At 40.0% G+C, this 27,964-nt stretch overlaps 1 protein-coding gene across 2 annotated transcripts in view; it reads left to right on the forward strand.

The window, feature by feature from the left end:
* The first annotated feature begins 8,685 nt into the window (after positions 1 to 8,685).
* The window catches only part of FUT9 (fucosyltransferase 9), a 231,580-nt gene continuing 212,301 nt past the window's right edge, over positions 8,686 to 27,964 (forward strand). For both annotated transcript variants that reach the window (XM_063443580.1, XM_063443581.1), the window contains exon 1: positions 8,686 to 8,823. The gene's annotated coding sequence lies outside the window, so the exon portion shown is untranslated. The remainder of the gene's footprint in view (positions 8,824 to 27,964) is intronic.

Here is a 27,964-nt window from a genome sequence, read left to right on the forward strand (position 1 = left end):
ATAGCTGGTGGTGGGAAATGGGTGTGGGTGAGTAGCTTCATTCAAAAAGTCAGGTCTATGCAGTGAAAACCCATCAATGTATTTTTTAGACTTAATCGACCTCTCTCTGTCTGTCCATTGAGGAACTACCAAATGGTGGCAGAAGGTCATAGCTGAAGATGTATGTCATGCCATGATACTTCTTGTAGATATGTACTGCACGTGGTCTCTAAATTTGACCCCCAGCTGATGGAGATATGCAACAGGTATGGAGTGATAGACACGTCACCATGGTACCTGCAGGAATCTAGCCCTGTTATCACTAAACATCAGACCCGAGGTAAGAAGTCAAACCATTCCAAAATGGTTTGAAAATTTACAACAGGGGGGTCCAGGTCACTTTTGGAGCCATAACTACTGGAGAATAATGTAGTGGTTATGGTGCTTGGAGTGTTCCTTCAAGTAAGCAAATTAAGCTCACACTAAATACTGTGCATGAGTGCGTTGTGCCCAAGCTGCAATGACATGCCAGCAGGCTTTTTCATTACAGAATTATAGTCGGGAACACTTGCATAATACTGGTGCCGAATATAAAAGTTCCCATTTGACCCTGCATGTCATAATTCCTGGTAGTTATGGTGTTCACAATGATTGGAGGAGACAATAATGTAAAGTAAATGAAAAGATGTTACTATATAATGTATAGATTCTGACGTTAGAGCCCATAAAGAATGGGGAGTTAATTTGAACAAGGTTAAACTTATATAATAGACTTGAACAAATAAAGATATCACATTCAGCAATTTAAATCAAACAAAAGACACAGAAATAAAAACAATATATAAGCAACATATAAGCAGAGTACAATAGATAAGCTTGGTCTCCACCTAAGTTGGATGCCAAAGAGGAATTCACACAAGCACCATTTAGTCATACTGGTAATGAGTGTGCAATTCCAATGATGTAGAGGTACCTCAAGATCATGTGGGGGCAGAACAATGTATTCTGTAAGTTCTGGAGTGGGGGTTTTGAACACAGTGAGATAACTATTGTTAGCACACTTAAAGTGGGATTGAAAAAAAACAAAGTCTATGGTGGAGTAGAGACACAGAACAAAGTTTTTGTTGCAGAGCCCGAGATACAGGTTGACTAACAAAAGGGCTTGGCGGAGAAAGAGAACTTTAGCAGGGTCTTTATCAGGAGATTTGTCCGAATGAGTCAAGGATACCATGATTGAGCTGAGGACTGTTACTGGTAGTGTGGTATGAAGTAAGGGTGATCATAGTCAGCCTAGTAAGATAACAGGAGTCAAGATCGACAGCCACTAAGCTTGTAACACACAGGGGTGATCTGCAGGTGCAAGTCAAGACCTAAAGCCAGGGTCAAGGCAATGATGGATAGAGTAACTGGACAGGGTTTTTGGTGCCCGCCTTGAGCTGATGCTGCAAAGAAATGGATTAACATAGAGCAAAGCAGGTCAGGGGATAAATTAATCAAGTAAGGTGAAAACCAAAATAAAATATTTAAATTGGTAAACATGATAACAAAAACCTGAAACAACTAATCATCAGAATATGACATAATTTCACAAGGAATGTGAGGCACAGTTAACCCTTGCTTGAGGAAAACCTGAATGCCAAGGGACTTCAAGATGTTGTTTTGGCACAGTACTACTAAAAGGTTGCCTACCCCTGATCTAGAAAGTGCAAATCAGTGATTCTAATCTGCAGGTTTTAAAATATATTTATGCTGGGATTTAAACTATAAAAATAGAACTGGAAAACTCCCCTAGAATATTAAAGGTTTTCAAAAAGCGTACAACCAGAGAATTGCCTTTAGATGCTATTAGAAGCTATTAAAGTACCCATGTTTCTATATTTCTTTGACAAAATTGATGTCTTTTTAATAGCTCTTTAAAAATGGAGTATAAAAATCTGAGTATAAAAATTATGACCTTGTAGTGAATTTGTAAAATTGTAACATGATTAAAGCACTATTATGGCTGCAGGTAGGATTACAGGGTATTTCCCAGATAAAAGGTGGTTATTATGAGCAGGAGGAAAGAGTTGTATTCATGTTTCGAGTTATTTGTAAACCAGTATATATTCTTTTTAAGATTAGTGATAACGTTTTGCACTGTTTAGTCAGTGTTAGGAGCTCTCAAATATCAGTGTCCACATTTCATATTTAATATCCTATCACATTGTAAGTACTAAATACATTTATCAGCCACACCATTAAAACAACCTGCTTAATATTGTGTAGATCACCATTGTGCTGCAAAAACATATACAAAACTTGTAACTTACTTTAGAAGTTTTTATCTCCTGCTCTTGAACTTTAATCACACACAGGAGGCTCCTGCAAGATCTAGCAACCTACTAACAGTACAGGAGATAATCAATTCTAAATGAAACAGAATTAGCAATAAAGGAATTGTAAACATTAGATCTAACGCTAAAGGAAATGTTTAGGAAGGTGTGACTAAGACTTCATAAACAAAGTGATTCAACTCCTAAATGGCAGAAAATTGAGCAGTGAGACTGCAGGGACATGATCTATACACCAAACCTGCCTAATTAAGCTAACGTTGTTTTGGTGACTACAGTGTCCCTTTAGAAATTTCAGATATTTGAGCTACAGTAGCTCTTCTGTGTGATTGACCCAGATGGGCTAACCTTCACTCCCCATGTGCATCAATGAGCCTTGGGATCCCATGACTCAGACGCCAGTTGACTGGATGTCCCTTCTTGCAACTCTTTTGGTAGGTACTAAGCACAGCATACCGAGTGCAAGTTCCAAAAGACTTGCCATTTGGAAATGCACTGATCCAGTCCTCTAGCCATTACTATTTGACCCTTGTCAAAGTCACTCAGATCTTTTTGCTTGTCCATTTTTCCTGCTTCTAACACATGCAAATCAAGATCTGGCTGTTCACTTGCTGCCTAATATATCCCACCCATTGACAGGCGTCATTGCAGCAATATAATTAATGTTATTTACTTCACCTGTCAGTGGTTTTAATCTTGTGGCTGACCATATGTATATGATTATACATTTTAAAATCTTACAATATTAAATAAGAGGCTGCACTGGTCCATAATTTTCCTGTCTACATCTTACTTCTCAAGAGATAGGGGCAGCGTCGGAGAAACTATTAGACCCAAACAAATACATTTTGTAAAATATATAAAGGTAAATGCTCTGCATAATTGCTGGGGTCTTTCCTCAATAGAATTACAGAGAACCCAATACTTATATTATCCTTTAATCTCATAACCCACAAGAAAAGTAAAGCAAAAATACAAACCTATATTCCTAATGCTATAGTATCCCTGTCCATTGTCAGAAATAGGTTCCCCTATTTCTGACAAGAAACGTGGAATAGAAAAGGAAAAAAGTATACCGGCGCTGGATACAGTATATAAAATACAATGCAAGTGCTCCGATCAAATCTTATAAAATACAGCTGCTAAAACACCAAGTGTAATCTCTCCAAATACACTCAACAAATATGCAAATAGCCAATATAGTGTAGCGCTCTATATAAATATGAACGGAGGTTAAATACCTTAAAGAAGTATTGTACAGTGATGGCGGTATTTGTAATAAAATGCCTAAAGAGTTTTAAAAAGTCCAATAGTGAAAAACTAAAAAAACTATGTGGAGTAAAACATGTATATGGAACCACTCACATTCTTCTAAGCTAAGAACCCAGCTCAAGGATGAATAGCCTGTGGGTGCGTTTAGGCGACCTTCCACTTCTTTATGTGTAATCCTTTCTTTTGTCCTATATATAGACTCAAACAAAGAAAGTATATAGTGCAATATTGTATATCCAATATAACAAGGCGAATAATCAGGTAGAATAAAACTCACAAAGATGGAGCCGTCATAATAGGCTCAATAACAGCACAATGTGTAATTAAGGACTACACTCCTATAAGCAGGAACCAACTGCCAAAAGTGTGTATAAAAATACTATTTATTAAAGAGTATCACCCAACAATAAATAAAAAAAACTTACTAGCTATACGTAAAATAAACACAATATAAAGACACTATAACTTTTTAGGCATTTTATTACAAATACCACCATCACTGTACTATACTTCTTTAATGTTTTTAACCTCTGTTTGTCTTTATATAAAGTGCTACACCATATTGGCTATTAGAAACATGGACACTGGCCCATTTTAAGAGATTAAATATTGCTTTAGCATCATTCCCCAATCTGAGGGCTGGACACTGAAATTTTTCTAACAGACCATGTGAGAAGGAGGCCTCCTCTGCCGATGTCCAAACTAATGCTCATCATATACATCATATAGAAGCCTTGGGGATTAAATGTGCATTTGCATTCAAACTTCCAATGGGGAATCAATAGTTTCCTATGGGGCCTCTCCGTCATGTGACTGAGGTTTACTTGGTCAGTCCCTAGACATGGACTTAACCCTGCAATGTAAATATTGCAGTTTCCAAAAAACGCAATGCTTTACATTGCAGGATTAAAAGGACAGGGACACTGCACCCAGACTACTTCAATGAGATCCCTTTATCCTACACCCTAACTATGCTGAATGTGTAAATATAGAGAACTGTTGGCCGCGTTCTTATTTCTTAACAGGGGGTCAACACACCACTCTATCAGACAGAAACTTTTCCTCCTCATTGTTTAGATATGGAAACCTGCATTCATTTTATTATCATTAACATTATTATTTTTATGTTTTAACCTTTTTCCCTCTTGTGATGACTGGTAATAATTACCTGTTTTAGGAAAACTATAATTTTAAAGTAGCAAAGTTTCAACATGGGTCAATGACAAGGGTCATTTCAACATGGCTTAGGTTAACCTTTTCAGTTTAAGTCAGTACAAATTTTCCCATATTCACTTATTAGTGTATTAGAGTATTGCATGACTTTGTTCCACCTCAATTGCCTTTTTTCAATTGATTTGAATAGTTGAATAGTCATTCTTTTATGGGTAGACCACACAATTAAATTTACAGAATGTTTGCATGAGTCTTTTTTCTTAATTTTTAAATTGCTGAGTCAAAGTGCTGACCTCTTCCCCCCGTGAAACATTGTGTCATGACCTGAAACAAGCAGTTCATGCAAAACATGGACATATCACTAACTTGAAGTGCTTCTACAAAGAGGAATAAGATCATTTTCAGTTTTCTCATTGGGTATAGAGAGGTTTGGGTTAAATTAATTGCAAGTGTCATAATATAGATCAGGGTTAGTCAACCTGGTCCCTACCGCCCACTAGTGGGCGATTTGGCATTACAAGTGGGCGGTGGTGGGTTCTGCAGAAAACGCCCGGTGGTGGTGGGTGCTTCAGAAAACGCACACACCACCCCTCACTCACATACACACCCCCCTTACACAAACACAGCAAACCTCACACACACACACTGCACCCCTCACACACACACTGCCCCACTAACACACACACACACACTGCCCCACTCACACACAGCACCCCTCACACACAGCACCCTTGTACACACAAACAGCACCCTTGGCACACACACAGCACCCTTGACACACACACACAGCACCCTGGACACACACACACAGCACCCTTGACACACACACACAGCACCCTTGACACACCCACACAGCAACCTTGACACACACACACACAGCACCCTTGACACACACACACAGCACCCTTGACACACACACACACAGCACCCTTGACACACACACACACAGCACCCTTGACACACACATACCCCCCCTCTCTCTCACACACACACACACTGCCCCTCTCAAAGACACAGCACCCTTCAAGGACACACACACACTGCCCCTCTCACACACACAAAGCAACTCACAGACACAAAGAAAAAAAGTAGAATAGAAAAGAAAAAAAAAAGAAAATAAATATATATATATAAATGTCGCACTCGTGGGTGGTAAGGATATTTTTCCTTCAACAAAGATAGAAAAGTGGGCGGTAGGTATTAAAAGGTTGACTACCCCTCATATAGATTGTAAGCTTGTTTGGCCTCTTCACACACTGTTTCCATATGTCATATGTGTTTTGTTAGAATTAAATGTTTTTCTTGCTTACCTATTCTACAGTGCTGCAGAATATGTAGGCACAATATAAATAATTTTAATTACTAAATGTAAAAGTTTGTGTACTTTATCCAACTTTGACAATAGTAAAACTCAGAAGTAAAGTCCAGAAGTATTAAAATAACATAACTTTCCATTTATACATTAACTAGCAGTTTTGCTAGCGCAGTGTAATGATAACATTTTAGGCTCTTTAATGGGGAACTGGTACACCTCTGAAATTTATACCATTGAATAAAACATTAAAAATCTCCTATAATAATGTTGAACTTTTTTTTTCTCAAGATACTGTTTTCTTTTATATTTCTCTTAAAGATTTAGCAAATTAAATCATCACCCAGTTTAGACAAAACAAAGGCAGGGCAATCATTGCAACTGAAGAGGAAAATAGAAACATTGTTTCACCTTTTTTTTTTTTATATCCCTGTATGATTTTTCTATGCTGAGTACAAGGTCTAACTGTAAAGGACAGAGTTTATAACAATGATTGACAGCTAAAATGGAAGCAGGCAGTTGCAGAATAACGAACAACCAGTATCTTCCAAGTTGTCTAAATAAAGTAAACATTGTATCAAACATCCTGGAAAATTACAGTTTTCCTTTAACATGACATATTTACATAGGCTGAAAAGAGACACGTGTCCATCAAGTCACATTTGTTTTTTTGCTGTCCAAATGACATTAAGTCATGTTAGGCATGGCAGGTGCACTATAAGTCAAAATAATGGAGCAACACAGATAATTCAGTAATTCTCACAAGCTTTCTCTCTCTTCGTCATATTAATCTGCAGACAGAAGAGATACAGAGCGACAATAATATATAGGAAAATCAACAGACATAAAGGAAAATATATATCAAAGTCTTCTACAATGGTGCAAAAATGGAAAAGGAATGGAGTCACCAATGGAATGTGCCTTCTGGTTCTACTAATTTCCATGGTGACTGCCCCACTTTTATTACTTTACATCACTTTTTAGAATCGAGCACTTTGAGAAATAACACACTCAGACGTGTACTTTACATGCAAAAAAAGATTTTCAGTTTGGTCTATACTGGCGTAAAATTTTAACTTCACTTTGAACTCTCATTCCACATTTTTGGGAATAACCCCCATCCAGTTGAGCTAAATATTTGTTTTCACTTTTCATTTTCACTATAATCATATATGTAGTAGTACATAAATGTGTGTGTGTGTATGGATATGGGCAACCTATTATGGCTATTAATGCATGATAGAAATTATAATTATTTATACACAACATTCTTATGTAGTGACATCACATGATAAACTCGTGATTTATCTTATATTCCTGTTTTAAAAAAATACCACTTCATGAAATACAAATCCCAAGTTTATTAAGGATGTTAGTGGTTGGTCAATACAATGTGATTATCCCATCCTTGTCAGGTGGATGCTACAAATGACATTTTAAGGGATACAATACTGCTTCAGCATTCTTCTCCAATCTGAGAGCTGGACCCAAACCTTCTTATCAGAACCCATGTGAAAGGTGGGGGCCAGTGTGAGAGCTGGACCCAAACCTTCCTCTGACACCCCATGGGGAAAAGGGGGTAATCTGAGTGATGGACCCAAACCTTCCTCTCCCACCCCATGGGGAGAAGGGGTTAATTTGATTGCTGAACCCATACCTTCCTCTCACACCCCATGGGGAGAAGGGGGTAATCTGAGAGCTGGACCCAAACTTTCCTCTCACTCCCCATGGGGAGAAGGGGTTAATCTGAGAGCTGAACCCATACCTTCCTCTCACACACCATGGGGAGAAGGGGTTAATCTGAGTGCTGAACCCATACCTTCCTCTCACACCCCATGGGGAGAAGGGGGTAATCTGAGAGCTGGACCCAAACCTTCCTCTCCCACCCCATGGGGAGAAGGGGGTAATCTGAGTGCTGAACCCATACCTTCCTCTCACACCCCATGGGGAGAAGGGGTTAATCTGAGTGCTGAACCCATACCTTCCTCTCACACCCCATGGGGAGAAGGGGGTAATCTGAGTGCTGAACCCATACCTTCCTCTCACACCCCATGGGGAGAAGGGGGTAATCTGAGTGCTGAACCCATACCTTCCTCTCACACCCCATGGGGAGAAGTCGGTAATCTGAGAACTGGACCCAAACTTTCCTCTCACACCCCATGGGGAGAAGGAGGTAATCTGAGTGCTGGACACTGACACCTGTCTATTAGACTCCAAGGGGGGATGGGGGTCTCTCAATAAATAACACATTAACCCTTCCCTGCCACCCGGGGCTGTGACACACTGGGATGCAGAGTGGAGATGGGGAATGGCTGCCACCAGCAGATACCGGACGGTGTTTTAAGGACAAATTAGAGATTTGATGTGCACATCCTTAACATCAAGCCGTGCACACTGGGAATACCGAGCGGGGGGGAAGGGGATGGGGGACCACCCGCTGTCTGGCAGCGAGCGCGCTAACCCCGTAAGGTAGAGTGCCCCCCAATTCCCCCCTTTATCCACCCCCAAGGTGAGCTCGTCCCAGTGAAATCCCGCGCCGTGTGATAGACAGCGCGTGCACGCGGCCAGATCCCGGGGGCGCGCATTCATCCAACCCTCCTCCCGGTGCCGCGCTCCATCCCTGTCCTCACTCAGCCGCCGAGCTGCAGCCTCCTCTCATTGCTGGATCAGGAGGAGATGGAGGCAGCGCCGAGCTCGGGGAGCGCTCAGTCCCGCAGCACCGCGCCGTGCTCTGCCGTCATCCCCAGAGCCCCGCTGGTAAGACAGCAATCCCAGCCAATGCACCCTTACATCCCGTGTGCCTCCCAATGTCATGTGCATGCCGTGTACACCATCACCACCACCACCAACCTCGCTGCCAGGGGTCCTAGCTATGATCAGACCCCAACACTGCTCTGCAATGTCTACTCTGGGCTCTGGTTTATAGATACCCAGCCTGTACACAGGAAAAAAAAAAAAACACATTTATTTTATTTTCCCCAGAGAACAGGGTTAATATCATTACTATGTCTCTCTCTCCTCTTTCCATTTAATACTATCCTCTCTAGATGCTTTGAGGATGAATTCTTCATCCACCACCTGTTTTGGAGGAGGAGGAGGAGGGCTTGTGAAGGTCTCTGATCTTCCATGAAACCAAGATACCCATCCATAGTCTGAGCCCAGCATCATCCCTGCAAAGACAAATTGCATTGAGTTTCCCAAAAAATATTAGTGCTATACCTGTCTGCAGGTGGCTAGATGTGATCTCCTGGCAGTTCTCCAGTTCTCTTTACTAATATAAACTGATCAGTGTCTTGACAACCTCATGCATACTGTTTCATTATCATAAAGGGAGTACTGTCCTTTAGATAAAAATAAAAATAAATACATGTCTGGGTAATATCTAGTATTGGATCATGATACTTAAGGCATGTGAAAACTTTATACCTGTCATTGATTGAATATTGTGTTTTCTGAGAAGTACATCAGTGTTCTAAAGAAAAAGAGGGCTTGTATTGCAGGTGTGGGTATCCAAGTTGTCTTTATGCATGGTGCCTTGTTGTACTAAATGGATTTAACCCCATTTCTAGCCAGATGTGTTATACATGCAACTGAAAAAAAAAATACATCTGCTTCAGCTGAAAGGACATCTGAATACATACAGTCTTGCATTGTGGTGCAGGTCTCTGAGTTCTGAGTGTTTTAAGAGATAGAAATGCATACAGTGTTAGGGATGACTGGTTCCTTGGCTGGTTATAAATGTCTTGTCTCCAGAGCTTTTCATGTACACCGTGATGCCCAGACACTGCAATATTTTTGCTATTTTTGGGATGGACTGACATGTGCAAGTTGTGGACTCATTCATTTTTTGAATCTCAAGGTTGTCTATTTTATACTGTCAGCGGGATGTCTGATCTATGGATGGGAATGTGAGCTGACCTCTACAGGGCATCAAATGACTGCCTGTAATCATTTTGATTATTTCAAAGCCTTGTTTTTCTCTATGTATTCTAATATATTTGCTGAGTACTGGTTGTTGCGAGTGTGACAATTTGCTGAGATTTGTTATAGCATCTATTCATCTATCCTTTTACCTCCATCCTCATCATTAATATCAACACATATTTGTGAACCGCAAACGCATTCTGTTGCGTTAAATACTTTAAGTGCAAGTTAATAGTATTACAATACACGTTTTAAAAGACAGGCACAACTGAGGTACTAGATTGTAAGGGCTATGGCACAGGCTTACAATCTAATCACTCGCCTTACACACAACACAGAAGGACCAGAGAACGCGGTTCCCTTAAACAGAAAGAATAGCTAGCTGTCTGTTTGTCAATCTCTTGATGAATACATCAGTGCATCTCAAAACAGTTCTCAAAGGGCCATGAGGGCCCAGGAATTTACCATACCCCTGCCCATACTACAGAATTAGTCAATGTTAAATCCTGATCTGGTGGACCTTTGAAACTTATTATATATCTTTTAACATTAATACACTTGTGTATTAACTTGATGTCTTTACATCCTGGTTCGTTTACTAAAGACTGAGTTGTGGTGTTTTCAAATCTGAATTGCAAAATTTAGGCTAAGAGAGCCAAGCTGTTATTTTATTTGGGAATATTTTCAAATCAGCTATTTTTGCCTAAATTTTGCAATTCAAATTTAAGTTACTTACAAGTCAGTATTCAGTGAATAAAATAAAATTCCTTGTGTTTTCATGGCTATTTGTTAAGATGAACAAAGAGTAATTAAGACAGTTTGAATGTTCCCTGATTCTGTATTGTAAGTTCAACATAATGGCAAAAAAGATGTCCGTTCAGCTGTGCACACCATAATTGTCATTTTGTAGTTACAAAGCTCTTGCTGTGAATTTATTGCAAAGTGCATGTCGCATAATGTGCAGCTTTGGATTGCAAAATAAGATAGGGAATAGCTGTCAGTCTGCAGCAATAGCACCATTGTAAACATTCTTGAAATAAAAAGATATTGGACTGTATTTAAACAAAAACTTGGTTTAATTAAATCTTATCTGAGGTGCTTCTCCCTTAAATACCACTGCTTCTATGTATGCTAATCTCTTAATCAATTTGTTAATGAATATGCAGCCTTCTTCCAGTCCTCACTAAGTCCCACATAATAAATGTTATAAGTTATGAGTTAGCGCACACATATCTATAATAGTACCAGTAACTCTCAACTATTAGGTGTTTATAACACTTGATAATGCACAATTCCCTTTTCAGAATGTGTCCTTCTAATACGTAGATTCCCTATCCACCTTTATCACCGTTAAAATGTTAGCACTGCAAGGATTAAATACAATCTCTCCAAATACAAAAGTACTTCCAATTGCCTAATATATATGAATAGTGACCACCATCAAGAACCACTACATGGAACGCTATCATCTGCTGCAGGGACATACAATACTGCCCCTAATATAGATAATTTAGTCAATATACACACTCCGCAATCTTCATCTTTAATCAGAAGCGTCCTGGAAATTTAAAACAAAGAAACTCCCACTGTGAAGTAAATTATGGCACAAACCAACACGCGCACCTCTATGTTCCGACTCTCATCCTGTTCTCAAACTAAAACCTGTCCAACAGTATATGACGTATGAATAGTGACACCAATATAAGTTGTATTCTTTATACAGCTAAAAGCATACAGACAAATGCTGCAGTCCTTACAATAAGTACACAGCTGGGTCTGCCATCCACTGGGATTCCATTTGTCCTCCTTCACTTTGGCTGATTGTTGTCATGCAGCTTGTGACTTACGCATTTCGCCCTACTTCCTGTAACTTTGAAAAAGTAGAACGAAACGCATAAGTCACATGGTGTGTGACCACAGCCAGCCGAAGTGAATAAGGACAAATGGAACCCAAGTGGATAGGAGACCCAGCTGTGTACATTGTAAAGACTGCAGCATTTGTTTGGATGCTCTTAGCTGAATAAAGGAGGTAACCTATGTCAGTGTCACTATTCATACGCTGTGTACTGTGGGACAGGATTTAGTCGTAGAACAAAGTGCGGGTGTTAGTTTGCACAGAGTTTCTTTAGTTCAAATTTACAGGACATTCCTTATTATAGTTGAAGATTGAGGAGTGTGTATATTGAGAAAACAATCTACATTAGGGGCGGTATTGTATGCCCTGGCAGCAGGTGAGAGCATTTCCTTTAGTGGTGTTTGGTGGTGGTCACTAGACAGATATACTACGCATTGCTGAGATGGTGTTTAATCTTTCTAGTCCTGAAAAGTTCAACCATGAAAGATCAAGGTCTATCAGAAGGACAAATCCTTAACAGGGAATAGTGTATAATAGAGTGTTATAAACACCTCATAGAAAATTGAGTGTTAATGGTACTGTTCTACATATGTTTGCACTAACTCATAACTTATAACAAGTTTTTTGATATTTGATTACAGTGTTGTAGCCACCATTGGTACTGATTAATACCATATGTGAATTGTTGATTTTCTCATTTAAACATATAAATAATTGAATGTTTGTGTGTGTTGTGTGTGGTATTATGGTATTCTAAAAAATACATTATATTATATATATTATTATTACATTTTTTTTTCTTCTGAAAATAGATGATTTTTCTGTTTTGTGTAAATGCAAAGTCAAAGAATATTGTTTGCCAGTCAAACTAGTTTGCTCATTGACTTGCAAAAAAAGTGAGCAATACTCTCGAATGAGTTATGATTACTAAAAAACATTGAACTATTGTCTCAATAATAGTAATAGCACCTTATTTTGTTGTCTTTTAATATTTTTTTTTAGTTATTCCATTTGAATGCCATAAGGAAAGGGCACTGATTCTCTCTAACACTCAAATGGTTAATATGTGTATACTTAAATCTCCATCATCAACTCTCTAAATCTTGATATTGATTTGGGTCTCCCAGAACTAGCTGCATCTTCAGCATTAAGTTAATTAAGAGTCAGGTGAAGAGTCTGTTCTCTAAGCAAGGAGTTGTGGTAAGTTAACACAAGAGAAATTTGGGTTTAAATATTAAGCAGAAAAAAAACCTTTAACCTGGGCAAATGAGAACATTATTCTAAGTTAGCTATTTTGACATTAACTTTCAAAGATAATAATTCACTACAACTCATAGATAATTTAATAGGCCCCTTGTTTTCCAGTAACTTTATCAACTAGAAACTATAAAGGATATTTTAAATTTTTGTATGCCGTTGAAAATAATGACTTTGTTTGCAATGCAATCATATTCATTGGTTTGTATTTTTGAAATGATTTTAAAAAAAATTAACGAGTTGAAAAATGGCTTCTCAGCTCTGGGACTTGCATTTAATAATCTAGGATTTATTCACTAAACACTGAAATTTAGTAAATTGAAATCTCAATTGCAAAATTTAGGCTAAAATAGCCAAGGACTATATATGGGTGAACTTTTTTCCAAATGAGATATATAATTCAGTTTTTAGTACATCCATATAATATATCATATAATATTAATCTTCAGTGTCAAAACAGAATTGGAACGTTAAAAAAAAGGTCCATTCTAACTATCAGAACCTATATACCTTGTCACTATTAGTATATCTACTTATGGGTTATATTTTTTAGCAATGGTATAAAACAATCATACCAAATGAACATGCCACGGAATAAAAAGGTAGTAAAACGTTGAAAAGTCAAATTTTCATAGGATTTTCGGATTTTTTTTTTCCAGTGGTTAAACAATGTTTTCTATGTAAATCCATAAAATAACAAAGGAGTTTTTATATTCTGGCTTTGCAACTGTAAGAAACTTTTCCCTTGAATGTGTTTTTTTTGTTATGCTATGCAACATTTACTCTTAACGCTTCTCAGTACCAACTGCTTTTTATTAAAAAAAAATAAAGTGTACTATTTGAACATGGGATGTTAAACTAGCACATGAACGTAGGGAAAAAAAAGTAAAGTTTAATGAATACATTTCCATTCAAGGGTATCAAAAATTGAAAAAATAATAAACATCTATACATTATAATGTTTCATTCAATTGTTAATATTTGACTACTGGGGATATAAAAAGTATTAGCGATCACAGAGTATAAGTAATTATGCAGTACACCAGACGGGGCTAGACGTGTTAGCATAGCAAGTCAAATACCCTGTTTGTCACATCAGGTGTGAAGAAAATCAAGTAATACAACTGCTCTTTTTCATCTTTATAGGTATTTGTAAACAAACAAACAAAAACAACTTGCGTCATTTTTGGGGATATTCACTCCCAAAATAACATATAAATTAAATTACATTTAACCTGTACAATTGGGTCGGAAAGGGTTAATGGAAACCATTTTGGACCAGTTATGGAAATCACATACTTTTGTAGGACTTGTGATCAATGAACTGTGACATTTCTGATTCCTATCTTCATTAGTCAGCTACTAATTAACGCCTTAATATACAACTAATTTGACAATAATATTCTCATAATGATAGCTTACGATTTCACCTGGGAGAACTGATTTCCCAGATAACCCTCTTAAATCCTCAAAGGTGTGTGAAAGGCATGAGGGAATAGCATGTCTGAGCTCTTGGCAGAACAGACCTCTCTTTGATGATCTCTTTTTTAACAATATCTCCGCTATATTAACATGCATGGAGATATAATATAGTATTTCTGACACTGACTAGCACAGAGAACTCTGTCCTGTCAAAGGCAACAATCTGCTGCCACCAGCAAGGACGAGATGGCCTCAACATTATGAAAAGACACTTTTCTCATTTTTACTCCACTGTTATGTAGACAATAGCACTGCACAGTTAAAGATTATTATGTATTAGAAAGTGTTGTTTAAAATCTCTGCACATTTGTAGTTCGCATTATTGGCATCAAAGTATGTTAAAAATGGAAAATTGTATTTTCTTCTTGATTTATTAACTGCAAGTATGTTTTATGAGTTGATGTATACCAACGGCAGGAGATTTATCGTATATTGTATGAAAATAGTACATGTTCCTAAAATGTTCATTTGCATTTATTTTTCTTATTTAATTTAAAAACCAAGTAGTTTTCTCTTTTAGAAAAAAAAAAAAGTCGAAACCGAAAACATAGCTGTCTTAAATTTTTTTGTTTTCAATTCTGCATGTTTTCTACAATTTAAATTTCACTTTACATTTCTGATAAATCAGTAACCTTGGAGGTGAGAAGTACGTCCAGTGTTGCCTGATTAAATGTGGCTACATGTCAATGTATATTGATGTTAATGTGTTCCTGATAAGTTACCTTTATAACTATTCTCTATGGTCATAAAACATACTCATGGCAATAGAGCAAAAGTTGATCTTTGATGATCAGAGTTTCCTCTTCAAGTAACAATCCCATGGAGTTGAGAATATTGCAGACCTTGCTTGAAATAGACATGCTTGCTAAATATATACAGGGTTATTTACTAAGTCCCAATAGCCAAATACCGAATGGGGAAAAACCATAAGGCTGCATACAGGGATGTTTGGAATGCAAAATCTGGACATTGTTCATGCTATTTAACATTGCCTGTATTTTGTAATTAAGAACCCAAATGTCGAATGCCACCGGTCAGGCTGAAATATGTGCCGAATGTGGAATATCTGGGTCAGGAGTTGAAAATAATCAGAGCCTTTTGCCTGCTGGCAGTAAAATGCAAGGGATAAAGGGACACTGCACTACCCAAATAATACAAAAAAAATAATAGTAATAATCACTGAGCAAGTTAAAGTGCTTTAGTGTCCCTTTAAATATATGGCAACAAAGAAATTCTCCAGGCACTCAAGGTGTTGAAGCCGCAGGTAGTTTTAATGAAACAAAAAGAACGGCAATGTTTCAACCTACTAAGAGGTCTTTTTCAAGCACGTTGCTGTTCTTTTTTTTATTAAAACTGCCTGCGGCTTCAACACCTTGAGTGCCTGGAGAATTTCTTTGTTGCCTTATCATTGTGGGATTGCTGGTCCTGCTCCAGAGCACTGCGTGGATGGTGGCATTGAATGCGGCTCCTACCATCACTTTACCTTTAAATATATGGCCGCATAAAAAAGTGAACAAACAAATAAATGAATAAATAAAAAGCCCATGGATGTCAGTAAGACTTCCATATTACTATAACATCTTGTAAATTTCTAAAACTAGCGATTGTGTAGCTATTGCTGCCTAGTCGATAGAAAGGCCACAACCCATTGAGATAAGGCTAATGAAATAGTAGGGGGACATATTCCACACCTGCCACTACCCATGGGCATCCAGAAGGGGATATTAAAAAAAATGTGTTTAACATCCTTATTTCCCCCCCTGCCTCCACCCATGATCAACAGGTGGGATCTATTATAATATTTAAGGGAAAGACGTAGTGTCCCATTCCTGGCCTCCACCACATTCATGTTAAGTGGGGGCTTAATAGTAATATTAAAGGGGGGGGGATCTAATATCCATCAGTGACAGACTGCCTGCCACCCCGACTGGGTGCCCCTGTCAATCGATGCTCCTAGTGCTCACCGAGGACTCCAAGCACTCCACCAGACACCATCAGCATTGTAGCCCCCTAGCTGCCGTAGCTTGGCTGGGGGGTCTCGCCATCCCTTCCTACCCTGGACCAAACTACTGGATCCAGCTCCCAGTGGGAAGGCCTCTCCTCCAAGAGAGTATAGCAGGTATAGATGTGAAGCTCTTACAAGAGCTAGCGATACAGCTTTTAAAGCAGGTCCCTACAAACACGAGGATAAAGCAGGAATGGTTTAATGGTAGCCACACTGGCCTTTTATGCAAGTTTCCAAGCAAGGGTGACACCCACATGGACCTTGTTGGGGACAGGGACACAAATGTATACCCCAATCACAATATAGTTACAATCTAAGGCACTCCCACATATAATACAATAAGCCTTCCCCTTTACTTAGGAGATAATTGAGTCAAGTATTATACTAAACTCAATTATGTCCAAACACAAAAAACACACATTTCTAAAAAGTCCCAAAAGTATCCCAAAACATATAATATCCCCACAAATGTTACAACCCATGATAGCCCTGATCTGGGTGAACACCACCCTGCACCCCTCCAAAGAAATAATTTACTACACCTACCCTCACCCTTCTAATAATAATGGGGCCAATAAATCTAATACCTGTAAAAAATAAAATTATACTAACTCTGAAGTCTTATTTATTCTAATTCTTCTGTTTTTAAAAAGTCAAAATAAAAATCCATAAATCCTGATTTAGTAGCGACAATATAAAAAATTATTAAAAAAAAAAAAACCTGGCAAAAAAACTAAAATCGGAATGTATATATCTTCACCCATTAGGTGCTCCCCGTAGACTGAGCTATTGCATTGTGTAGGAAAATGTCCCAACATATGCAGATTGCTCATTGGTGAGTATTCCATCCAATCAGAAGTGATACTGCTCTAGAGAATTTCATATTTTCTGTGTCTGTTGAAAGTTAGTTAACTATTTGCCCAAGCATGGATGAAAGCAAGTGAATGATAATTTGTAAACCGGTATCCTGCTGATATAATTTTATTAAAGTAGGTGCTTTTCGAACTGTCCAAATCGGATACGAAAACACAGATATTAATAAGATTTGCTTGGGTCACCCGAATTCCGATTTTCTAAATATGAGAATTGTGAATATGGTTGGAATTCGATAATTTTTTTTTGATTTCTTCGATCTATACAAAATTAGGTTTTTAGTGAATAACCCAGTTAAAGTCAAATTATTGTGAACTCTTTGTACAGTTTAAATATATACAATTTTAAAATGGAATGTACCACCTTAGTGATTTAATGTTTATCTAAGAATATAGGGAGTAACTGGAAGAATAAACATGTTACACTGTTCTGGATGACTGAAAATACACATATTGCAGCTATGGAGAATAAACTACTACAATTAGAAATACGACAGATTTTTTTTCTTCTTAAAATAGGTAATAGCTGCAAGGATAGATCAATTTATGTCATTAATTTATGTAACTGCAAATGGATTTGAAAGGGATACAAGCATACGTAGTTACTTTATAACTATATATCTTAGAATGAAGAAAGATACAATTCACAAATATTTGATTTTATAATTTGATAATGTTTTAAAAGATCCAACTAATATTGAATTTCTCTTATTGATATGTAATATATCACATGTTTGGTCCCTTGTTTGGGAAGGTGTATCATGACTGCAAATATTTGAGTAACCAGGGTGCATTTTGTCACTATTTTAATTATTTATTTCACTAATACATCTAATAATCAATTTGTAATAAAAATCAATAGCAATCTTTTTTTTTTTTTATCTTTATTTTTGTATGACAGGGATCATACCATATTTTTTTTTTTACAAGTTTTCCAGCGATGCCTTGTTGAACCAGGAACTGGCTGAGTGATGAAAGCCAATCATTAATCAATTGGAGAAGTGCCAAAAGAGCCGTATTTTCCTCAGAAATCGATGGGAGTAGTTTTAACATGTGAAGTACATTCACAGTGAGATCCACAGTGAATGGAAAACAACTGTGGGTGTACTTCATAAGGCTTTGCATTAAATTGAATGTGACACTACAGAGTTAGAAATAAAGGTAGGACAAAAAAAATATGCAAAATTAGTTCATATGGAAAAAAACTTCTAACTTTGAGTTTATAATAGAATCAGGATCCCTGGTCCTCAACTTTGGATGCAGATGTGAACCTGCTTCTGCATCCATCCCTTTTTTGTGCCACCAGGATCCCCCAAGAGCTACCGCAGCAACCTGGGGTCTCTACACTGCTCACAGTCTTCAATTGAACCTCCAACCATCAGTGAACCACTGGATGTAATGAGAGATGGCTCTCACAACCTTGTGCCCAAGCACAAGACAAGATTTATGGGGGTGTTTACTAACGTACGAATTCACAACATTTCAGTGTTGGTGATATCAGACAATCCAATTCTTTCCCACCGTCTGACTAAAATAATAGTTTTACTCCAGGATTTAAAGGGAAGGAGGGTGGGCACATGGCACTTCATTGAGATGCAGTGGTCTGGTTGCTATAGTGTCCCTTTAAGGGGATAATTTCATAGAATGCCAGCTGGCAGATTATTTATTTATTTCTTTTTTGCACAATTATTCAAGTGTATTTGAACAACCAACAAGGGTTTATTTCAGGAGTTGGGTATAAGACATCGCTTAGTAAGCTGGATTTCGTGTTTTTGTCTGACTATGTGAGCATTATGAGTCATCACTAATTCCTTAGCCACCAATATTTTTGTCGAAGAATGGCTATTTCAACAAACATCACACTGCTTTCATTTTGGTGGACATACTCCTTAGTCATAAACAGATTTGTTGTCAGCTAACTATTTGGTGAATAAATACCTTTGATACCTTCTTGTTACTTCTAACTAATAGAAAATACTTCCACGCCTATTCATTCAAACTGAAATTCTAAAAGCTCTGGAGCAATGTACATCTCTGAGTGTTAGACAATGTATACTTTTCCTACCAGTACAATTCAGTCAGCTATCAGAGGTCAGTTATTATAGTTAGATAGATCATCATTTGTGAGGATCTTTCTTGCAGTAGTATCACCCTGCAGGGAAGGTCATTCTATATCGTGTGGCTTAATGGTTTAAGAAGTGGTTGTGGTTGGTGTGCAGATCATGGTTGTTATTTCAAAATCATTATACTTTAATCTAATTCTAAATTGCCATCAGAAGGTAATACTATTCTGAGCATATTATTCCTAATTAATTGGGGAATATTTTCTGTGCATGCAGAACCCTGCGCTACAGAATTTCTAGCGAGAATAGTCACTTTTATATCTTGTGTGAAATCAACCAGTAGATGTTCTTGTGCCTGATCTCAGTGGCATTGACATTCGATTCACATTCATCCAGCTGCTTTAAGGTTTATGAAATTATTATCTGTAATCCTCAAACCAAGAGGACCAACCTGAAACAATGAAATTTAGGAAAATAAATTTTCACAGCTGTAATTAGTGTTGTTTTTTTTTTTATAAATTCTTTATTTTGAAAGATTTTTGTTTTATGGGGTGGGGGTACAGAAAAGAAAACGGGAGGTCAAAGTTTATAGTACATAATTCACAAAACAAACGTGTGCTTTTTACAGTAAGCGAACAGTTCAAGCATGTATATCATTTATCTGTTGGTGGTTCCCACCCGCTTTTTTTCTGTAAATTCTTCCATTTGAGCAATTTTGTGTGATTTGTTGGGGTTTCAAGGGTACAGAAAAGAAGCGGGGGGTAAGCGATTGGTTAAATAAGAGCAAAAGATATACAATACATTTACATATAGTCATTTCGGTAATTTATATATATTAACAGTTGCTGAGTTCTGTTTGTTATTGGCAATACTCTTCATATCAATATTCAGATCTCATGTGATGCATCTTGTTCTAATGGTCTGGGTAGGGTACATGAGACTGAGGGGTATGGGAGAGGATGCCCTGTCCTACTACTGGTTTGCGGTTGAGGAGAGGCTTTGTTTTTATGTTGTGGTTTCGTGGAAGTTCTGTTGTGCCCCTCGTGTTTGCATACTTAGGTAGTCGGGTCGGTTTGTTGGGGTTCAGGCTCCCCTAGTGTGAGGGGGGGTTGGGGTGGGTGTTCGTCCGTGTCGTTCTGGCTTGTAGTGTTTGTTTCTGTGTTAGGCGTTCTTCTTATTCTATGCGATTCGTTGTCTGTTATATGACGTCGGTTTGGGTGCAGTCTGGGTAGCCTTTCGGTGTTGTTTGCGATGTGGTGTGGAGTGCGTATTTCAGGTGTGTTGGTGTTCTATTGGGCATTTGTAGGTGTTTGTGTGTTCCCTAGGTGCCCAGTGTGTTGCTGTCTCTTGGTTATGTGGGACCTTTATTTTTGGGTTGGCATTTGGTTTTGGTCTGCGCAACAGCTTGGGCGGTGAGAGAGTGTGGGGGAATGAGGGGGGGGTGTGTGGGTGATCTTCAGGTTCAGGGGGGAGGGGGGTTGGGAGGGTTATGGTCGTAGGGTGTGTGTGGTTATTGTGTTTGCGAGGTGTTGTTTTGTGTTGGTGCTTGATGGTGGTCTAGGTTGTTAGTGGGAATACATAGAACCACGGGTCCCAAATTTTTTTGAAATGTTTAGTTGTGTCGTGAATCAGTGCGGACAATTCGTCCATTTTAATTGTGTCCTTAATTTTCCTTTTCACTGTGTCCAGTGTGGGTGTGTCTGGGCTACCCCATTTTTCAGCGATGGCTCTTCTGGTGGCAAGTGCAATTTTGGCTATCAATTTGTTTTGGGATCTTGGTGTGTTGGCCATGGGTTTGGATAGGAGCCATATCCATGGGTCGTGTGGGATGTTAGTGTGGAGAATCTGTGAAACCATTGTTTCTATTTGGTTCCATAATTGTGTAGTGTGGGTACATTCCCACCACATGTGTATGTAAGTGCCTCTGTGTCCACAGCCTTTCCAGCATAGGTCATTATCTGACCTGCCCATCTGTTTAAGTTTTAGAGGGGTGACGTACCATCTCAATAACGTCTTGTATGCTTGTTCCTTGTGATTTACGCATATGGATATGGAGGCCGTGGCTTCCCATATGTCTGCCCAGTCTGATGGGTCCTCGGCCTGCCCTATATCCCTCTCCCAAGCCGACACGTATGTAAGTGCACCATCCTTAACATTTTGGATTATGTGGGTATATAGCTTTGAGATTTGTCCTTTATGCGTCGGGTTTTGTAAGCAGTGTTTTTCGAAGGACGTGAGTGGTTTTGTGCCGGCCTGTTTAATTGTTGGTGTTTCGAGGAAGCTTCTAAGTTGTAGGTGGCGGAACATGTCAAAGGTGCGGAATGGTGTGGTTTGCGGAAGATCTGCGAATGGTATCGGTTGTCGGTTTCTGTAGAAGTGGTGTAGTCGTGTGAGGTCGTTTTCTTCGAAGCGGGCGAAGTCTTTTGGTGTCATGCCAGGTGGGAAGTGCGTGTTGCGGAGTATTGGTGTTAGTGGTGAGGGTTGCGATGTCAAGCCGCTTTTTGGGGTTATTTTGTCCCATATGTTGATTGTGTTGAGGATTGCAGGGGATGTTTGGGGTAGGGGGGGTCTCGCTGCTCTGGGGAGCCATATGTACAGTGAGGGAAAGTCTCTACCAAAGATATCATGCTCTAGGTCTACCCATCGCTTGGTGCCGCAGGGGGCGTGCCAATTTTGTGCTTGCGTTAGCTGAGCTGCCTGATAATAATGGATGAGATGTGGGAGGCCTAAACCCCCTGCTTTGTTGGGAACGTATAGGGTCTGTCTTTTGATCCTGGTGCGTCTGTTAGCCCAAATGAATTTATCGATGGTAGTTTGTAGTAGTTTGAAATCTGCGTGTTTGATCGGGATTGGTAGGGTTTGGAATAAGTATAAAAGTCTTGGTAGGACATTCATCTTAATCGATGTTAGCCTGCCCAGCCATGATATCGGCATGTTTTGCCATTTGTCTATATCTTGTTTGATTTTTTGGATCGTGGGGGCGTAGTTTAGTTCATAGCTGCGGGAGAGGTCAGCTGGTATGGCAATACCTAGGTATTTGATATATGTGGGTGTGAAGTCAAAGGGGTAAATTTGGCGTGTGGCTGTTTTAGTGGGGGTGTCTATGTGGATGGCAAGGACTTCAGTCTTGTCGATGTTTAGTTTGTATCCGGATACTTTGGCGTAGGTTTCTAGGGCTTGGAGGAGTGGCGGGAGGGATGTTATTGGTTCTGTTATTGTGATGAGCAAGTCATCCGCGTATGCAGCCGTTTTATATTCCTCATCGCGGATTCTCAGGCCTTGTATGTTTTCATTTGTTCTGAGTGTTTGCAGGAGTGGCTCTAGGGAGAGCGCAAAGAGGAGTGGGGATAAAGGGCATCCCTGACGTGTGCCGTTATATATTGTGAAGGAAGGGGTGTGTGTTAAAGGTAGTAGGAGATGGGCTTGAGGGGTGGAGTATAATACTTGTAGAGCGGTTATGAATGTTTGTGGGAATCCGAATTTGAGTAGGGTAGAGAATAGGAAGGGCCATAACAGTCTGTCAAAGGCTTTTTCTGCATCAAGTGATAGAAAGAGGGTTGGTATGTGTCTAGTTTGTGCCGTCCAGATGAGGTCGTATGTCCGTCTTGTGTTGTCGCTGGCCTGTCGCGCCGGTATGAAGCCTACTTGGTCTGGATGTATCAGTTTGGGTATGAGGGGGTTTAGTCGATCGGCGAGGATTTTGGTGAACAGTTTTATGTCTACGTTGAGGAGGGAGATCGGTCGGTAATGTCCTGGTTCTAGATGAGATTTATTAGGTTTTGGGAGGAGGCATATGTTGGCTTGTAGCATATCTTTCGGTAGGGGGTCGCCTTGCAGTATGGCGTTGTACAGGTTGCATAGGTGTGGAATCAGGGTGGGGGCGTACGTTTTGTAGTAGAACCCGGGCAAGGGTGTGTGTGGAGGCAGGGTGGTCGGTTTTAGTTATATGTCTCTAGTTGTTTGCTTGTCTGGGTGAGGTGTAGCTTTTTGGGGGTTATGTCAGGGGCCTAGTGGGTCTTAATATAGGTTGTGGGTCCATATGGGATTGTTGGGATGTCTGTTGATCTCAGGGGGTTTCTGTTCTCTCGGGGTTGTGTGAACTCAGTGGAGTGGTTATGTAGGTTGATGATCCCTTATGGGAATCTGGTCCGGTGTGTCAGATTGTGTCCTGTTCTCAGGGCACTAGGGGGTGGTGTTCTGTGTCTATCCCCATTCACCCCATGTTATTCTCTGGTGGGTTTTGCAGTGGTGCGTCGTTGTTGTAGTGTTATTGTGTGGAGGTGGTACTAATAAAGTTAGGGAAACCTTCAAACCATTCTAAGGGATGTATAAACATAAGCGGAGCGGCGCCATGTTGTCTAAGGGATAATGGGTAGCGTACCATCCAGTGGGGCGCTATATATAGCCATCTGGCTGCGCCTCCATGTGAAAAATAACTCAAAACATTCCTATATATGCAATACAAAATAGAAAAAGTAGGATGCGTTGGACTTTTGCAAACATAAATATATACATAAGTAGTGCTTCAGGGTGAGACATATTTTGTAATACAGTCATAACATTTTTAGTGTGGTATCCGAGTGTGGAAACCTGCAATCCCCCCTAGGTGCTCTTTGATCGTGTCGGGCCGATTCGATCCGATTATGGGGCCCTGCGGATTCTGTGGACCTCTACGGTATATACCTTCCCACCCCCGTCCCCCTCCCTCCCCCCCAACCATTTAGGGCAAGAGGGAGATAAAGGAAGAAGGGTAGCAAGGGCTGAGGGAGAGGAGCTGTCCACTGACTCCGGTTTATGGTCTTAGTGTGACTCGTTTCTCAGTGTACTGGGTTGGATTGCGTAGATGTTGGGCTGAGGTAGTTGGTCTTAAGGGGACCAGGGAAGCCCTCTGCCCTCTGCTTTTAGTGATAGGAGTGGGGGAGAGAGACTGTCCGTTGGCTCCGGTTTGTGGCCTTAGTGTGACTCGTCTCTCGATGTGCTGGGTTGGATTGCGCGGGTATCGGGCTGAGGTAATTGGTCTTAAGGAGACCGGGGAGGCCTTCTGCTTAGCCTCGCAGACTGTTATGACCCAGGGTGGGTGATTAGTGCGGTTGGGAGGCGGTTATACCTCTTCCCGTCCCGGTTGGGGTCTGGGGTTTGGGGGATTTGTGTGTTGCCCCCCGCGCTCGTAAGTTTTTGCTATATGCTTGGGGCTTGGGCTTAGCTGACCTAGGCCTTATGAGGAGCGGGTATGGAGCCCTGAGGTGCCAAGGTCTGGCGGTTAACTATAACATTTGTGAGGAACCATCATAATACCCATAAACATTAACTGGGGTGTAACATGTTGTAGATTATACTACCAGAGTAACAGTGTCCTTGGACCGTGTTCGCGGAGTGGATCTGTCCGCCTTGAGTGGGTCCGCCAGGGTAGTACTGGCGGCTGCTTGTGGAGCCGTTCAAGTGTCCGTTTGGGTTGATTCCTGTGAGGCTGATGTCGGATTCCGCTTGGATTGCGTGCGGGTCGCGTTAACGCGGGATCTGTCTTTTCGGCTGTTATCTCCGGGAGTGGGGCGGTTGGAGTCTGTCGGTGGATATCGCAGGGGGATTCCCAGATGTGCTGCGAAGTCTTGCATGTCCGTGACCTGATGGAGGGTGAAGGTTTGTTCTCCCTTTTTCACGGTCAGTTTAAAGGGGTGCCCCCACATGTAGCGCCACCCGGTTTCTAGTAGTGCGGTGGTGAGGGGTTTCAGCTCTCGGCGTTTCCTCAATGTAGTGGGTGCCAGGTCTTGATAGAAGTGTAGCTGTTGCCCTTGGTATAGTGGTGGATGATTTCTGGCCGCATTCATTAATTTTTCTTTTATCGGGAAGTGTAGGAGCTTCACGATTATATCTCTGGGGATGTTAGGGTTGAACATCGGTGGCCTCAGCGCCCGGTGTGCTCTCTCTATGTAAATGTCCTGCTCTGGGGTGTCCGGTAAGAGGGAGTGGAACACTGCAGTAATGGTCGGCAGTATTGCGTCTGGTAAGACTGTTTCTGGTAGGCCCCGTATGCGGATATTTTGCCTGCGGGATCTATTATTTAAATCCTCTAGGCCATCTTCCAGAAAGTGTACCCTATCCGTCAGATTTTCTATTACTTTGCCTTGGGAAGCTGTTTGCGTCTGGGTTTCTTTTATGAGGCGTTCCGTGGCGCCCGTGCGAGAGGCCAGAGCCTCCATGTCTTCTTTGAGGCCTGATATTTGCTTTTCAAGCGCTGCGGTAGTGTAGGCCTTGATGTCGGCTGATGTTTCTCGGAGCATTCTCCGGAGGTCATCTTTGGTAAGTGGAGATGTGTCGGAGGTTTCCCGGCCGCTCTCGTCGGAGTCTGAGCCTGTGTCAGCCTGACTCTGGGCCCAAGATGGCGGTTTATCTTCTTTGGCGCGGAACATTGTGGCCAATGACGGCGTGGATTCTTTTCTCTTTTCAGTTCCCCCATCTGATTGTGTAGTGGCGGGGTTGCTGTGGGTCTTCAGTCGGTTTTGGGGGTGAGATGCACCTTTGTGGAGGCTGATGGATGCTGATTGTATGCCCGGGGTAGGAGAGCTAGGAGAGCACACGTCTTACTCCATTGAAGGTTAGGCTCCGCCCCCCATTAGTGTTGGTTTTAATAGTCCTGCTCAGTATTTTAATATTTGGCTTACTACTTAACATTCTGATTTAGAATAAACTACATTTATAATTAATAGAGGTTTATTGACTAAACTGAAAATTGTTCATTACGGACAAAGAGCTTGCAAATATTATGCAAAATTAGTTAATATGGAAAAGAACTGCTGCTTTTTAGATTATAATAGAATCAAGATCACTGGTCGTCAACGTTGGATCCAGACATGAACCTGCTCCTACGTCTATTACTTCTCAGTGCCTCCAGGGTCCTCCAGGAGCTACCTCAGCAACCTGGTACTTCAATACTGCTCACCATCTTCAATGGAACCTCAAAACCACCAGTGAACCACTGGTTGGAGTGATAAATTGCCCTCACAACCTTGTACCCAAAAACGAGACGCGTGTTTACTAAAGTGAGAATTCAAAGTGAATTTCATATTTAAGTTCATGCAATTTTAGTAAATAACGTTTGCAAACTAATATAAATAGTTTTTAAAAAGCCACCTTATGAAATGTAAAATAAAATGGTGTAAGTCCACATAGTCTACATGGTAAATAAGAGGATGTGAGTAATTATTTTTTTTTAACATATCAAAAATGCACATTATACTTTCACATTTATCATCAGTTTCATTGCACAAAAAATTAAATATAGTGTTCTATACCTGTGCTTTTCAATACAAAATAGAAATTGGCAATTAGAAGATGAAATGTATTAGTTTTGGTACTTTAAGTCATCTTATAATTGACACCAAATACTATGTAGAATTATCAGGTGATCACAACTGCTATTGGGATTCGCTGATAGCTATCTGTGACCCCATAATTTTAAGAAAAGGGAGCTGTTCACAAAGGGAGCTATTTGCACATCAATTAAGGCTCCCCCTCTCCGTGAAGCAAAATATTTTTTATATATCAGCTGAAAGTGGTACTTTTGTCCAACCCTGAACATCATTACCGCAAATGTGAGCCATGCTTTTTGCACCTAAGGATTTCACAGCTAGAATGGACATCAATGCCCTCTGATCTAGTGAGTCTAACACAGAATCTCAACATGTTGCCTCACTGTCTATCCTTTCAAACCTGGGGGTTTTATATGCTGGAGATATAATTTCTATTGCCACATTTACAAACTGCTTGATTAATGCTACATGAAACAGAATGTAGGAGAGCTAGCAGCAATAACATTTACAGCACTTTGCCATAAAACGAGCTTTGAAATACAATCCATAAGAGTCACAAGGAGCTATAGCTCACTGATATAGATCATTATATGAAAGGGTGCATGAGCTCTTGAGATTTATGAGCCAATCAAATAAACGACTTAGTCATATGTATAACAGATTTGCAGTATCAATTTCTTACAAATTGTTACATACAATCGGGATTATTTGAGCAATTTTGGGGCAACCTTCTAAATTGGAGCAATCAGCAGGAATTATCCCAGTCATTATCATGGTAATCGTTTACGTTTAGATTTTTGCTAAATCAATCACGAGAGATAAAGTAGGTGCCACTCAGGACTTCCATTATTCTCTGGCAACTGTAGGACATGTGTGTACCAGTGCTACACCAACAATAAACATATCCATTTAACCCTATACTCACATTAATCCTTAACCTGTACACTATTCTAGTGCTTACCCTAATACTAACCATTAATCCCTACACAGCCCTAACACTTACAGTACACCAACACTAACCCTTCATACCTAACATAGCAAATTCAGGCCATTCATCCATTGTTCTCTGGTTTCCCAGTTCTGTGGACATCAAACAAAAGTCCAAATAAACACAGCTTGGGATCACTTGAGCT

Source organism: Pelobates fuscus, chromosome 2 (genome assembly GCF_036172605.1).
Source record: "Pelobates fuscus isolate aPelFus1 chromosome 2, aPelFus1.pri, whole genome shotgun sequence".
Taxonomy (NCBI): Eukaryota; Metazoa; Chordata; class Amphibia; order Anura; family Pelobatidae; genus Pelobates; species Pelobates fuscus.